The sequence below is a fragment of the Hyperolius riggenbachi genome, chromosome 9, assembly GCF_040937935.1.
Source record: "Hyperolius riggenbachi isolate aHypRig1 chromosome 9, aHypRig1.pri, whole genome shotgun sequence".
Lineage (NCBI taxonomy): Eukaryota > Metazoa > Chordata > Amphibia > Anura > Hyperoliidae > Hyperolius > Hyperolius riggenbachi.
In genome coordinates, this window is record NC_090654.1 from 238,056,907 (window position 1) to 238,070,134 (window position 13,228).

The following is a 13,228-nucleotide window of genomic DNA, read 5'->3' on the forward strand; positions in this document are numbered from 1 at the left end:
TAGTATAAGGGTAAAGTGAGTGAATATATTGAATGGATATTTAGGCAGTCACTTATATTACATACAAATGGTAATATTGGATGAAAAAGATAGGATCATTAGTGGCCACCATTTGGCCTAGTTCACACTGCAAAATAATTTTGAGATTTTGTCAAAATCGAAATGCTGCAGTGAAACACCCTCATAGGGTGACCCTGCTGTAGCGCTTTACCGATCTGCAAACTGAGTGCAATTGCTCATAGTGTGAACCAGCTCTGTCTTGTCTGCTGCAGTACTGTGGCCGTTTTTTTTTTTGTTTTTTTTTTAATTATCCCCGTTAAATGAGCGTTATACTTCTTTAAATGGTCGTTTCTGAATATAGCAAGTTGTATTCAAGGAAAAAAAGTGTATTAAAGTGCATGTTATATCTGTTGAATACACATACAACAGAGTTTCACTTACCTGGGGCTTCTGCCAGCCCCTTGTAGCCATCCTGTCCTGCGCCGGTCCTCCACGATCCTCCGTTCCCCCGCCGCCAGCTAGTTTCTGTTTCGCCGACGGGCCACTGCGCCTGCACAGCTCTGGCCACAGGTAGCTTCACTCCCGTTCCAGTCCACAATAGCGCCCTGTACCATCGCAGGACAAGATTGCGGACGGGAACGCAAACAAGGCTACACGTGGCAGGGCTGCGCAGGTGCAGTGGCCCATCGACTTACAAGTCAATCTTATCAAAACTAGCTGGCGGCGGGAGGACTGGCGTGTGACAGGATGGCTGCAAGGGGCTGGCAGAAGACCCAGGTAAGTGAAACTTTGTTTTTTATTTTTCGGTTCTGCTTTATATGTTACAGTACTGCGTTAACCGGTATAATTACTTTACTTTAAAAGCATATTGAAAACAACAACAAAAAAAAATAGTTGTATACTATATGTTCAAATCTGGAGTTGTCAGTAAGTAAATAATCCATGTTTCATTCAGGGTCAGCGCTACGATTGAGGCAAAGGATGAAATTTGTAGATCTAAGTAAGTGGCTTTGTTCGCTTCTCTAGATTTCACCTTAAATTAGCACAAATACAAAAATCAATAATCTAAGTCTATATTCCTCAGTCAGTGTGTGATGTGACCATGGGGGGTGTCACCACCCTATTCAAACTACAGATAAATACAAAAAGGTGAAGCGCTCAACATCACATCCACAGTACGAGGAGCTGCAATTCATATGTGCCCTATCTGCTGATCTGTGATTCAATCAGCCATACCTGCTGGTAAGAGTACTTCAGCTAATTCTTACATGATATGTGAAGATTGACAAGTGGGGTTCAAGGCACAAGTGGACTCCCTTGGACTTTATGGTGTTGTATGGACTATGTTGCGTACACAGTTAAGGAAGTAATAGAATACTGTTCAGTTTTTCTTTTATAGGAGGACCACGAATGGTTAATGCTGTGCATTTGTATCTACATGATTCCCTTCCACAGGAGGACTATTGATGGTTAATGCTGTGCATTTGGTATATATAGTGCTGTGCTACTTTATGTTGTATGACAGACTTGGAGCTTTTAGTCCTGGTCCAGACTTTCTCTTACAGGAGGACTACTGCTACAATACCGTGTATAGGTATAGTGGAATGTGGATGTGATGTTGAGCGCTTCACCTTTTTGTATTTATCTAAAGGATGCAATTGCTTCAGAGTCCTGCCAGGTCCCCAGCATGCCAGGACAGTTGAGTTGCAATGCTGATTAGACAGGGGGTGAGGGATCACAGTAGAGTCGAGGGAGGCAATCGGGGAGGAGGTTCTGCTCGAAACAGGTGGCTTTGGTGCCACTGTAGCACTACTGCTATAGTGTACACCCACGTAAGGGAAATTCGGGGTTCTGTGCTCCAACGAAATAGCCTACATCGTCAAACTAACCTACATCCCATTGACTTTACTATCCCCCATCCCTAACCCTTTCCTATGTGTTTGTCAATGCATGTAGGCTGATTTGACGCGTAGGCATAAATGATGGCAGACCGGCAGTCCCCAAACTATTTCTCCCACCAAGTTGCTACGACTTGGGGGGGGGGGGGGGGATAGTATTTAACGCTGCCGGTAATTTGAGCAGCAACAGGGTGAGCCGTCATTCAGCTCACTGTGCTCCCAACTCACCAACGGCGTACTAGTACATATGTAGATTCTGGTAGGGCAGGGGCCTGGCAGCACTCAGGGGTATAACCACTCTGCGACCGCCTAACGCCAATCGGGGGCCACAGAGCATCTCCTCCAGGACTGCCTAACGTCGATTGGTGGCTGCAGAGCGGCTCCTCCAGGATTGCATAACGCCGATTAGTGGCTGCCGAGCGGCTCCTCCAGGACTGCCTAATGCTGATCGGTGGCTGCCGAGCGGCTCCTCCAGGACTGCCTAATGCTGATCGGTGGCTGCCAAACGGCTCCTCCAGAACTGCCTACCGCTGATCGGTGGCTGCCGAGCGGCTCCTCCAGGACTGCCTAACGCCGAACGGTGGCTGCAGAGTGGCTCCTGCAGGACTGCATAACGCTGATTGGCGACAAGTCCTGGGGGCAGAGATTAGCGGAGATCGCGCGCCCATTCCTGCTTTAGTCCTTCTGCTAGCCCGCGATCGTGGCTAGCAGGCCGTTAGAAGATTATACAGCAAAGCAATCTATGCGCAGCGCTGTAAGGGGACAGCTTGGTGACAAAGCTGTCCCCTCGAGGGGCCCCTTAATGTGATCCTCTCTCATAGGCTGATGCCTATGAGAGGTGATCACTGATTGGATCTCAGGGGGGAGGGAAGTAAATTAAAAAAAAGGGAAATTTAATTTAAATCATTTAAAATGCATTAAAAAAAATCACTGCAGCAGCGATCAGAGCCCACCAACAGAAAGCTCTGTTGGTGGGCAGAAAAGGGGGGCAGACTCATTCGGCTGCTAAGTTGTATCGCTGTGCAGCACACTGTAAAGCCCCATCTACATGATACGATTCTTTGTGCAATTCGATTACGAACCGATTAAATCCGACATGTCCGATCGGGATTCGATTCAATTCAATTTGCCATTGTTTTGCAATGGCAAATCGAATCCCGATCGGACATGTCGGATTTAATCGGATTGTAACTAGAATCGTAATCAAATCGCACAAAGAATCGTATCGTGTAGATGGGGCTTTAAAGCGAAGTGTGCTGAATTGTAAAAAATAGCCTGGTCAATATGGTAGTGTAAGCCTGTGGTCCTTGAGTGGTTAATTTGGTGTGGGATGGGGGGCCCCAGGGTTATCTTTGCTAGGGTGGAGGGTCAGGGGCCTGCCGACTAAATAGTTTACCCATTGAATCTACCTACATGCAATGACAAATTTTATAGGCAGGAGGGTTAGGGTAGTAAAGTCAATTCGATGTAGGTTAGTTTGATGATGTAGGCTATTTTGTTGGATCACCGGGTTTACCTTAGCATACCTCCCAACTTTTTGAGATGAGAAAGAGAACATTTAAGCCACACCCCTATTCATGCATACCATAAAAGATTTCATAAGAAATATGTTTTGATATTCAGTCCACACTGGTTCTTTCTACCCTGGTTCATTTTCCTTCATATGAACATTTTAAAATTAGTAATATACCAATTTAAAGGATGGGAATAAAGTTTAGAGTTAATCAAACACATTTTTAGTAGAGAAATATACCGTGTATACTCGGATACAAGTGGACCCCGTGTATAAGTCGACCCCCAAATTTGATCCCCAAAAGCTGGTATTTCTCAGTCTCAAGTATAAGTCGGCCTAGGAAAGTTGATGGCTGCAGGTGGGGACTAGGAGGGGTTACTGGCTCTGCACTTGGGGTCCAGAAGTAATGCCTGCACTTGGGGAACAGGAGAAGTTAATGGCTGTAGTGCATAAAACTCTGCAGCCATTAACTCCTCCTGGTCCCCAGGTGCTGCTTCAGCTTTTCACTGTTCAACTCATTTTGTTCTGCATTCTGTATGCAGAGCAGATATATACATCCTGAGTACTATGGCCAGTTTTCCCTATAAACTCCTCCTCCCCTTCCAGCCGCTATGGTTCCTGCCGTTCTCTCTCCCCGAGTGGCCCCTCTCTCCCCCGTGTTCAGTGAATGAATGCAGTGTAGCAGAGCTGACATACGTTACCTAATCCCCCGCTGCGCACTGTGTCCTTTGATCTCCTTTTCGCTCATGCCGGCGAGCATATTATAGCGTCTTTCCTGCTTAAGTACCATGTGACTCCTGATGTCACATGGTACTGGAAGCAGGAGAGACGCTATAGCATGCTCGCCGGCATGAGCGAAGAGGAGTTCAAAGGACACAGCGCGCAGCGGGGGATTAGGTAACGTATGTCAGCTCTGCTACACTGCATTCATTCACTGAACACGGGGGAGAGAGGGGCCACTCGGGGAGAGAGAACGGCAGGAACCATAGCGGCTGGAAGGGGAGGGGGAGTTTATAGGGGAAACTGGCCACAATTATAGTTAGGAGGAGGCAGGAGGGAGGGAGAGCTAGAGAGGGGGCAGTGCAGTGTAGAGTAATGAGGAGAAAGGGGCACCCCGACCCCGGCTATAAGTTTGGAAATTTAGGGCTGATGCGACTATAAGTCGACCCCCCCCCCCCCCCCACTTTTAAATTGTCCTAAATGCCTAAATTTCTTGACTTGTAGTCGAGTATATATTTACAAAGAAAGAGGGACACATGAGGAAGAAAGAGGGACAGGGTTCCTAAAGGGGGACGATCCCTCCAGTAGAGGACAGGGAGCTATGTCTTATGCTGGGTTTACACCATACTATTTTCTGTTAGATTTTTCTGTTAGATTTTCTGTTAAAGTGCATAATTAGATTTTCTGTAGAGAATGGTCATTATCTCTGGTGCATTGTCTTCTGTTTATCTCCTGCTGAGTAGAACAATGCCTAATTGCTCGGCAGATCGTAAGATAGATACATTTCCAACATGTTGAACTTTATCTATCTGGCAGGTAAATCCAACAGAAAATTGTATGGTGTAAACCCAACATTATGCTGGGATTACACCATACAATTTTCTGTTCGGTTTTTCTGTTAGATTCTGTAAATTCAACATGTTGGACATTTATCTATCTTACCATCTATCTGCCAAGCAATTAGGCATTGTTCTACTCAGCAGGAGATGACCAGAAGACAATGCACCAGAGATAATGACCATTCTTTACAGAAAATAATCTAATTATGCATTCTAACAGAAAATCTAACAGAAGAATCTAACAGAAAATTGTATGGTGTAAACCCAGCATTAGCTTCACCACTGGCTCACATGGCTTTTGCAGTGGCTGACACGGCTTCTACACTAGCTAATGTAGCTTCTACGCTGTCTGACTGCTTTGAAATATCAGAAAGCCGCGCCCCCTACCAAGATAGACGCTGCAAGCAGCATATAGCAAGGCTGCCCTGCAGTGCCCACTCAGGCCATTACATTGATTGGTTTAGTAGTGGGCGATGCCCGGTGTATGTGGCTACAGCCGCAGCACGTGAAGGGCTTGGCCTCTGCTTTCTATTTTGTGGCTAGTGTTCCCTGCGCCTTGCACTGCAGTGTCATGACAACAGCCAATACACCGTACTATGCTGTGTCTATCTGATTGAATAAGCCACGCATGCTCAGACTGAATTCGGAAGCCATATTTACGTATTCGGCCTGGTATCGCACTGCTCTGTTACATAGCGGAGCAGCAAACCACCTCCATATTGCGACTGGCGGTGCCCATACGTGTTTCTGGATGTGACATCATGCCGTCGTGGTGTGCACGTCGACTATAAAAGGCACGTGACGTCCATTTCTGCCTTTTCCCGGTGTCTTTACCCGACAGAGAGAACCCCTCTCCATCCTCCTCTGGTGGAACGTCCCGGGGCAAATTGCAGACAAGACCGAGCAGATGACCCTTCGGGGGACCCTCAAGGGGCGACAATGGCTGGGTTACACAGATCGCCACCACTCCGCAGTTCCCAGATATGATCCTGAGCTCCTCCCGGGGTGAGATGCATGTGTATAGCGGCCATTCTATCAGTATGGAGCTGTGCTGCTCCCTTCCTTTAGCACTGTGTGGCTGATGTGCGATGTGTGGCCGGGTATTTGTACTGTGCGATCCTGTATCTGTACTCTGTGGCCCTGTATATAGTGTCTGTAGCAGTGCAGGCTCTGTGTGGGCCTAGCACTGTAGTATTGCCCCGTTCTGTGTGCCAAGTGTTAGAAGTCATGGGACTTAGCACAGTATTGCATTATTATCAATGCTCTTGTTCATTTATTTCTTGCACCGGTTTCTATTGCTCTATAGAGTGTTTATTATAATTTATAGTCCTCATACTTGCTACTGTATATGTAGATGGGCTTATCTTGCACTTAAAAAGAAAAAGGTTACAGCACAAGTGCAATGGAGATTGCACATGCTTTTTGAGGTGTAATGTGGCACTTTAAAGACAACTCTCAGGACTTGTAAAATGTATAAATCATATGTACACATTCTTACAAGTAGTACGATTCTACTATAGTAAAATAAACCATAAATTACTTCTCTTCTATGTACATGTCACTTTACATAAGGCAGTTAAACTCTGACCGCTCCTGCAGGTTTTGGACTTGTCCATCTCCTTGTGGGGGATTCTCTGTATCTCCTTTATTCTTTACTAAAGTGCTCCCTGGAAATGATGCTGGATGGCTTGCCTACTCATTAGCCCATTATTCAGGCATCTGGACTGTCACTGCCATGTAAGTGCTTTAAAAAAATAAAGAAAACCCTGAGAATCCCCCATTAGGTGATGGACTAGTTGGAAACATGTCAGATTTTTACTGCGTACTGTAAGTGACAACAACGTAGAATAATTTGTAAAGCATTTTAATTTGGGAGAAATGTACTTAGAAGTATGTGTACACATGTATTTTAAATCTTACAATGGTGTTCCTTGAACTGTTTGGAAACTGGCTGTGTAAATTACTCCCTACGATTTCTGTTTCAGCTACTGCTAATTTTGGTCTTTGGGGCAAATGTCAAAATTTACATTTTTAATCCCATCGCTGCTCACTGGGACATTGTCTGCCTTTTATCTGATACACTTTGGTAGATGGTTATATTATATTTATATTTTAGTTGACGGGAATGAACTAAGATTGCGCTGCTGCTCTGTTTACATGTAGTTGGTCAGACTGTTGCAGATTGCGGTCAGTCTACTGCCATATCACCAGCAGTTGTCTTTTAGGAACACCTCTGTAGGGCTTGTCCAGTTATGCAGTTAAACTGGCACTCCAGCCGAGAAAGTGACGCCCCCTCCCCACCCCTTCCCCTTGCATTTACTTGTGTATGTTTATAAGCAGCTTTTACTTGTGCTACCATTCATGCATTTTTGTCATTCACTCTTTAAATTTCTATTTGAATGACAGTTGTTGCTTAGTTTGGATATTCATACCTATGTTATTGTAATGATTTATATTCATAAGGTTAATGCAATTATTTTTGCTCTGTTTCGGTTTTCTTGCTGCCTAGTAAAGCTTGCCGCTTTCATTGCAGATAAGACGGGTCATTATGTGGAAGTTGACCCGTGATGAGACAAATTATGGTGTACCCCACTTAGTCAGCGACGTTGTCCTCTCATCTGATGGTCAGTTTGCTCTGTCTGGATCTTGGGATGGAACTCTACGTCTGTGGGATCTTACTACGTAAGTTTGTAGATCTAATGGTACGAGACAGGTTTAAAGGGAACCGGACATCTGGGTGCCACCATAGACTGTAACGTCAATAACGGCTATAGCTGTGCACAAAGGGTATTTTGGACAGCAGCAAAAGACTGAGCCCAATTTACAAAAGTGCAATTCAGCCGCCAGCAATAGCCAGCAGCTAAATTGCACCTTACCATCGGGGGAGGGGGGGTGTTGATAGTCTACACCGCCAGGACTTTTTCAGGAGCAGGCACCCTGCACTCAAACTTCCCGGCGCTTAACCCTGCACTCAAACTTTCCGGTGCTTTTTTTAAATGAATGCTCACAGAATCCCATGGTGATATGGAGGCCTGCTTGACTAATGGTGGGATCATGTATAAGTATTTTTTGTTTCAGTGGCACCACCACCAGGCACTTTGTGGGTCACCCTAAAGCTGTACTGAGCGTGGCTTTCTCTGCAGACAACCGCCAGATTGTGTCTGGATCCAGAGACAAGACCATTAAGCTGTGGAACACGCTAGGAGTGTGCAAGTACACAGTGCAGGTGGGACACTGACCTGGGGAGGACACTGCTGATTAGCTTATCTGGTCCCCCTGATCAGAAAATCTCACCTGAGTGTTTCTCATAGAAACAATGTCAAATAGGCTGAAAATCCTGCAATTATGATGGGATCAGTAAAGCTGTAGTTTGAAATGCTTTAATAGTCTGGTTATTTTTGCATATGATCTTCAAATTATGATTTATGTTTAACAGGAAGAATCTCACACTGAATGGGTCTCATGTGTCCGCTTCTCGCCCAACAGCAGCAATCCAATCAGTGTTTCCTGCGGATGGGACAAGATGGTGAAGGTAATACACCTGGCGATTTGGTCAGTAAAAGGATTTACAGGGCTGTGGAGTCAGAACAGTTTTTGGGCACCTGGAGTCAGAGGTTTCAGTAAACTGAGCAGTTGGATAATTATTGTGCCAACTCCACAGTCCTGGTAAGACTTAGACTAAAGAGTCAGCGCAATTTTGGGTACCTGGAGTTGGTACAAAAATCTTCCGACTCAGTTTATGAAGCCACTGACTCCATAGCCCTTATGCTGGGAACATACGTTTCGTTTTCCCGCTCGATAGATGCGTTCGATTAATAAATTCCGTCATGTCCGATATTCCGGACGATTGTTTTACCACTCGATTTCTCATAGAAGTGAATGGGAAATTAAAAAAAAAAAAAAAAGTTAAGAAGATAAGAGAATCAAGTGGAAAAAATGTACCGTGTGTTCCCAGCATTAGGATTTATGTATACCTGAGTTCTGAATGTTTATTTATATAAACAAAAAGTTCTTTATTCTTTTACTTTATCTCTAAAATCCCATTCCTCCAAAATTGCCACTTCCTGCTTGTATACTTGCTGGCAGGAAGTGGAAATAACTGAGAAATTATACTTTTCAGACTGTTATGTAGCTAATTGGACTTTAAAGGTGAACTTACAAATTTCTGATTTATAAATGGGCATCCAGAGTTCAGATACACTTGGGATGAGTTCACACTATGCATGTTTTTGCTTTATAACTGCATGTGAATTTGCTAGCCATACAATTGTATGGACATGGTAACATCTGTTAAAAAAAACCGCATTATAACACACTTTCTACAGTCAGGGTAATATTTGAAAATGTGTGTGTTGCATAGCAATTCGGTGGCAGTCATACAGGAACTAAGGTCAGATGGTACTGGAACCTTTATGGGTGTGGTTCAACTATAACAGATTCTGCAAACTTATAGTAATATGAAATCCCATTTTAGACACGCTAAAACTGGTAGGGAACCTATGGCTCGGGAGCCAGATGTGGCTCTTTTGAGGGCTCCATCTGGCTCTCCTACAAAATCAGTAGGGGTTGATTTACTAAATTACACTGCTCAAGCAGCGCAGCTTAGGCACCTTTTACACCTAATCAGTTGCTCTCCGTTAAAGCCAAAAGAAAACTGATTTTCAAAGTAATGTCCATATTTCCCAATGCTTCAGTTCACACCATACGTGTTTTAACTGAAAGCTTTTTCACAATGCACTGCTATGGAAAGTACTATCGCATTAAGTGTAAAAGGGCCCTTAGTGTGGCAGCGCAAGAAAAATGTTCAAAGTGGGCACGCTACTGCTGTAGCATGCACTACTAACTTACTCCTGCTCTCTTCCCCATTCCCCCACCCCAACAACTAACGGCCGCTCCAATTGTCCCACCCCCGACCCAGTCAGTTCCAGTGACTTTGTAGGATGAGATCCCAGCACATTGATTGGCCCAATAGACTGCCTGGCAGCTTGCCATCGGTCGACAGCTGTGCTGCAGCAGATCTACTGCCATGCCATAAATTTGAAACCTATTGGTGCATTGGTTTGTTATTCTGGAAGGTCAGTTATGGTTCTTTGGTCCTGTGGGCAGCATCTTGGTTATGATGCTAACTTGTTGTATAAACTTTCCCTGGAATACTATTTGGGATGCCTACAAACTTGGACAAGCCTTTGCGTGCGAGGAGCCACAACAGCAGGAGCTCATTGCATGTCAGCATGCAAATGCACATGGATGTGCAAAGCAGCTAACATCTTTGTCACTGTGTAATCTACAGTTGTGAAATATTAACTGCACTGCTTTTGTGTATGTGAACTTAGCCCTAAATGGAACGCATGGTTAAAAAAAAGGCTTTTTTTTTTTTTTTTTTTTTTTTTTATAGAACTGCAGATGATTGGATGGGCCAGATTAGTTTGTAATATTGCAAAGTTCTTTTCAAATAATGTGTGCATTGCTGAATACCTGCTGATCTTGTAACGTTATACTTTAATTTTTGGTGTGGAATTTGGCCAATTGTAATCTGAAGACAAACCATAGCGGTCACACTGGCTACCTGAACACAGTCAGTGACTGTGTCACCTGATGGCTCCCTGTGTGCCTCTGGAGGCAAGGTGAGATGAAATACTTCATACTTCAATATGACAAGAACTTGCATATGTCCACAGGAAGGCTCCTTAAAGAAAACCTGAAAGGGGGGGGAGGGGAGTGTCAGATTGGACACCGAGGCATGTTCGCTGACTCATGAAATGCCTCTGTCCTTCACCGCTGCATTATAGCCCCGAAATTAGCGACAATATTTGTTGCTGCAGAAGTCGTGTTAACACCGCTCTACCCACCAATCACTGGAATGTGCACGATCAGGTCAGCAAAGCCCACAATGTACAGCAGAAAGGTCCGCACCAGTCCAGGATTCCAAACAATGACTTTATTTAGGATATAAGTTTGCCTAGCAATCTGATGCATGTGGATATTTTATACTGGATACGTCCTAAATAAAGTCATTGTTTGGAATCCTGGACTGGTGCGGACCTTTCTGCTGTAAATATTTGTTGCTATCTCGGAGGGCAATAGGAGGAACGCCCCCCCCTAAATATTCATGTATGTTTTCATGCAGGCTTTCCTGAACTGCCATTGGGCGGAGAGATATCTCCTTCCAGCATTGTGACTCAGAGGTCACGAAAATGGGGCAGTGCAGGCCTCAGGAGCGGCAGGGATTGTGGCTACCTGATCGTCCAGCCCCCAAATCGGGTAGCTTAGTGGGTTGTTCTGCATTGAGAACAATGGAAAAAGTAGTGGAAGATAAGCGAATCGCCCGGAGAACCGAGCAGCAAAAACGATTGAGCGCCAGAATCGACCCGTGTAGTCCCAGTATAAGTGGATACTCTCCTTGCCCAGTGCTGCTGTGCCTTCGGAGAGGTTGTTGTCATTTCCAGAGTTTTCCTGATAGTTAGGGCTACTATTTGCTTACAAGAGTGGTGACTAGGAGAAGATAAGTGGAAACACTTGCTGCATGTTTGTTGGATCTGGTAAGGGGAGACCGGGAAACACGAAAGAAGTACTCTTGGGGAGCTGAGAATAACCTTTTCTACCCACAGGTTACTAATTGTTTTGGCCTGTAGAGAATAACAGGCAGGGCCAAGATTATGGGCTACCTTATGAACTATTTATTCTCTAGTAATCTGTGTTTAAAGAGACTCTGTAACAAAAATTACGTTTTTTCTACCATCCTACAAGTTCCTAAACCTGTTCTAATGTGCTCTGGCTTACTGCAGCACTTTCTACTATCACTGTCTCTGTAATAAATCAATGTTTCTTTCCCCTGTCAGACTTGTCGCCCTGTGTCTGGAAGGCTGCCAACTCTTCTGTGCTGGTCTGTTTATGCACACCCCTTTCCAGGCCCCTCTATGCACACTCCAGTGTGTGTGTGTTATTTACATAAGCCAGCAGCCTCTCTGCTCTCTGATATCAGTGAGAGCTGGATAAAAATCCTCCTCTGTTATGCTGGATACACACCATGGATTTCCGCGTCGAATGCGTCCGTCGATACATGTCGATCTGATTATTTCCGAGCATTTCCGAACGCATTTCGATGATTTGTTATGTGTTACAATGTGTTATTTACATAAGCCAGCAGCCTCTCTGCTCTCTGATATCAGTGAGAGCTGGATAAAAATCCTCCTCTGTTATGCTGGATACACACCATGGATCTCCGCGTCGAATACGTCCGTCGATACATGTCGATCTGATTATTTCCGAGCATTTCCGAACGCATTTCGATGATTTTTAGGTCGATTGCCATGTAAAGTATGGCAAATCGACCTAACGATCCATCGAAGCTTGAATCGGACATGTCGGAAATAATCGAATTGATGCGTATCGACGGACGCATCGAACGCGGAAACTCATGGTGTGTATCCAGCATTAGGCTGTGAAAGGAGCTGTCCGACACATACTGAGGAATTACAGACAGGAAGAAAGGATCAGCCTCACAGCCTGTCACTAGTATTCAGTGGGTGAGAGCTGCAGGGGACAGAAGGTTAACACACAAATGATCTCTTGAGATTCAAAAGGAAGGCTGTATACAGCCTGCTTGTGTATGGATGTATTTTCTATGTGTGGACATACTGTACATCAACTTACTTCCTGTTTTGGTGGCCATTTTGTTTGTTTATAAACAAACTTTTTAGAACTGTTTTTGACTACTTTTAATGCGGCGGGGAGCGGCGAAATTGTGACAGAGGGGAATAGGAGATGTCTCCTAACACACTGGTATGTTTACTTTTGTGCAATTTTAACAATACATATTCTCTTTAAAGTGAATGTTTACACTTTTTTTATTTTCTTTTTACTAATAGAGGACAACTTACCTCATTGACCTCTATAGTAATGCCCCTTTCCCATCATTTTTCCTGCAGCATTGAACCCACAATCACTGTTATTAATCTTTGACCACTTCGGTTGAATAATCAAGGCAGGAGAGAGGAGGCAGAGCTTCTTAGCCCTGCTCTGTCACTCCTCCACCATCTCTGCCCCTTTGCTCCTCCCTGTCAGCCGCTCTCACGCAGATGCGCGGCTCCCCTGCTCATCACAAGAGCGCGCAGCGCTGGGTGAGGTCGATTGTGCGTCCCTGTCAGCGTGCTCATAGCGGGCCAGTGTGGGGATTGTGAAAAAATAAATAAAAATAAAAATATATATATATATACACACACACACACACACACACACACACACACACACACACACAC

At 44.7% G+C, this 13,228-nt stretch overlaps 2 pseudogenes; both read left to right on the plus strand.

Moving 5' to 3' along the window:
- The window catches only part of LOC137533045 (small ribosomal subunit protein RACK1-like), a 384,907-nt pseudogene that overhangs the window by 10,611 nt on the left and 361,068 nt on the right, over window positions 1-13,228 (plus strand).
- Window positions 5,846-13,228, plus strand: part of LOC137533046 (small ribosomal subunit protein RACK1-like) — a 38,729-nt pseudogene continuing 31,346 nt past the window's right edge.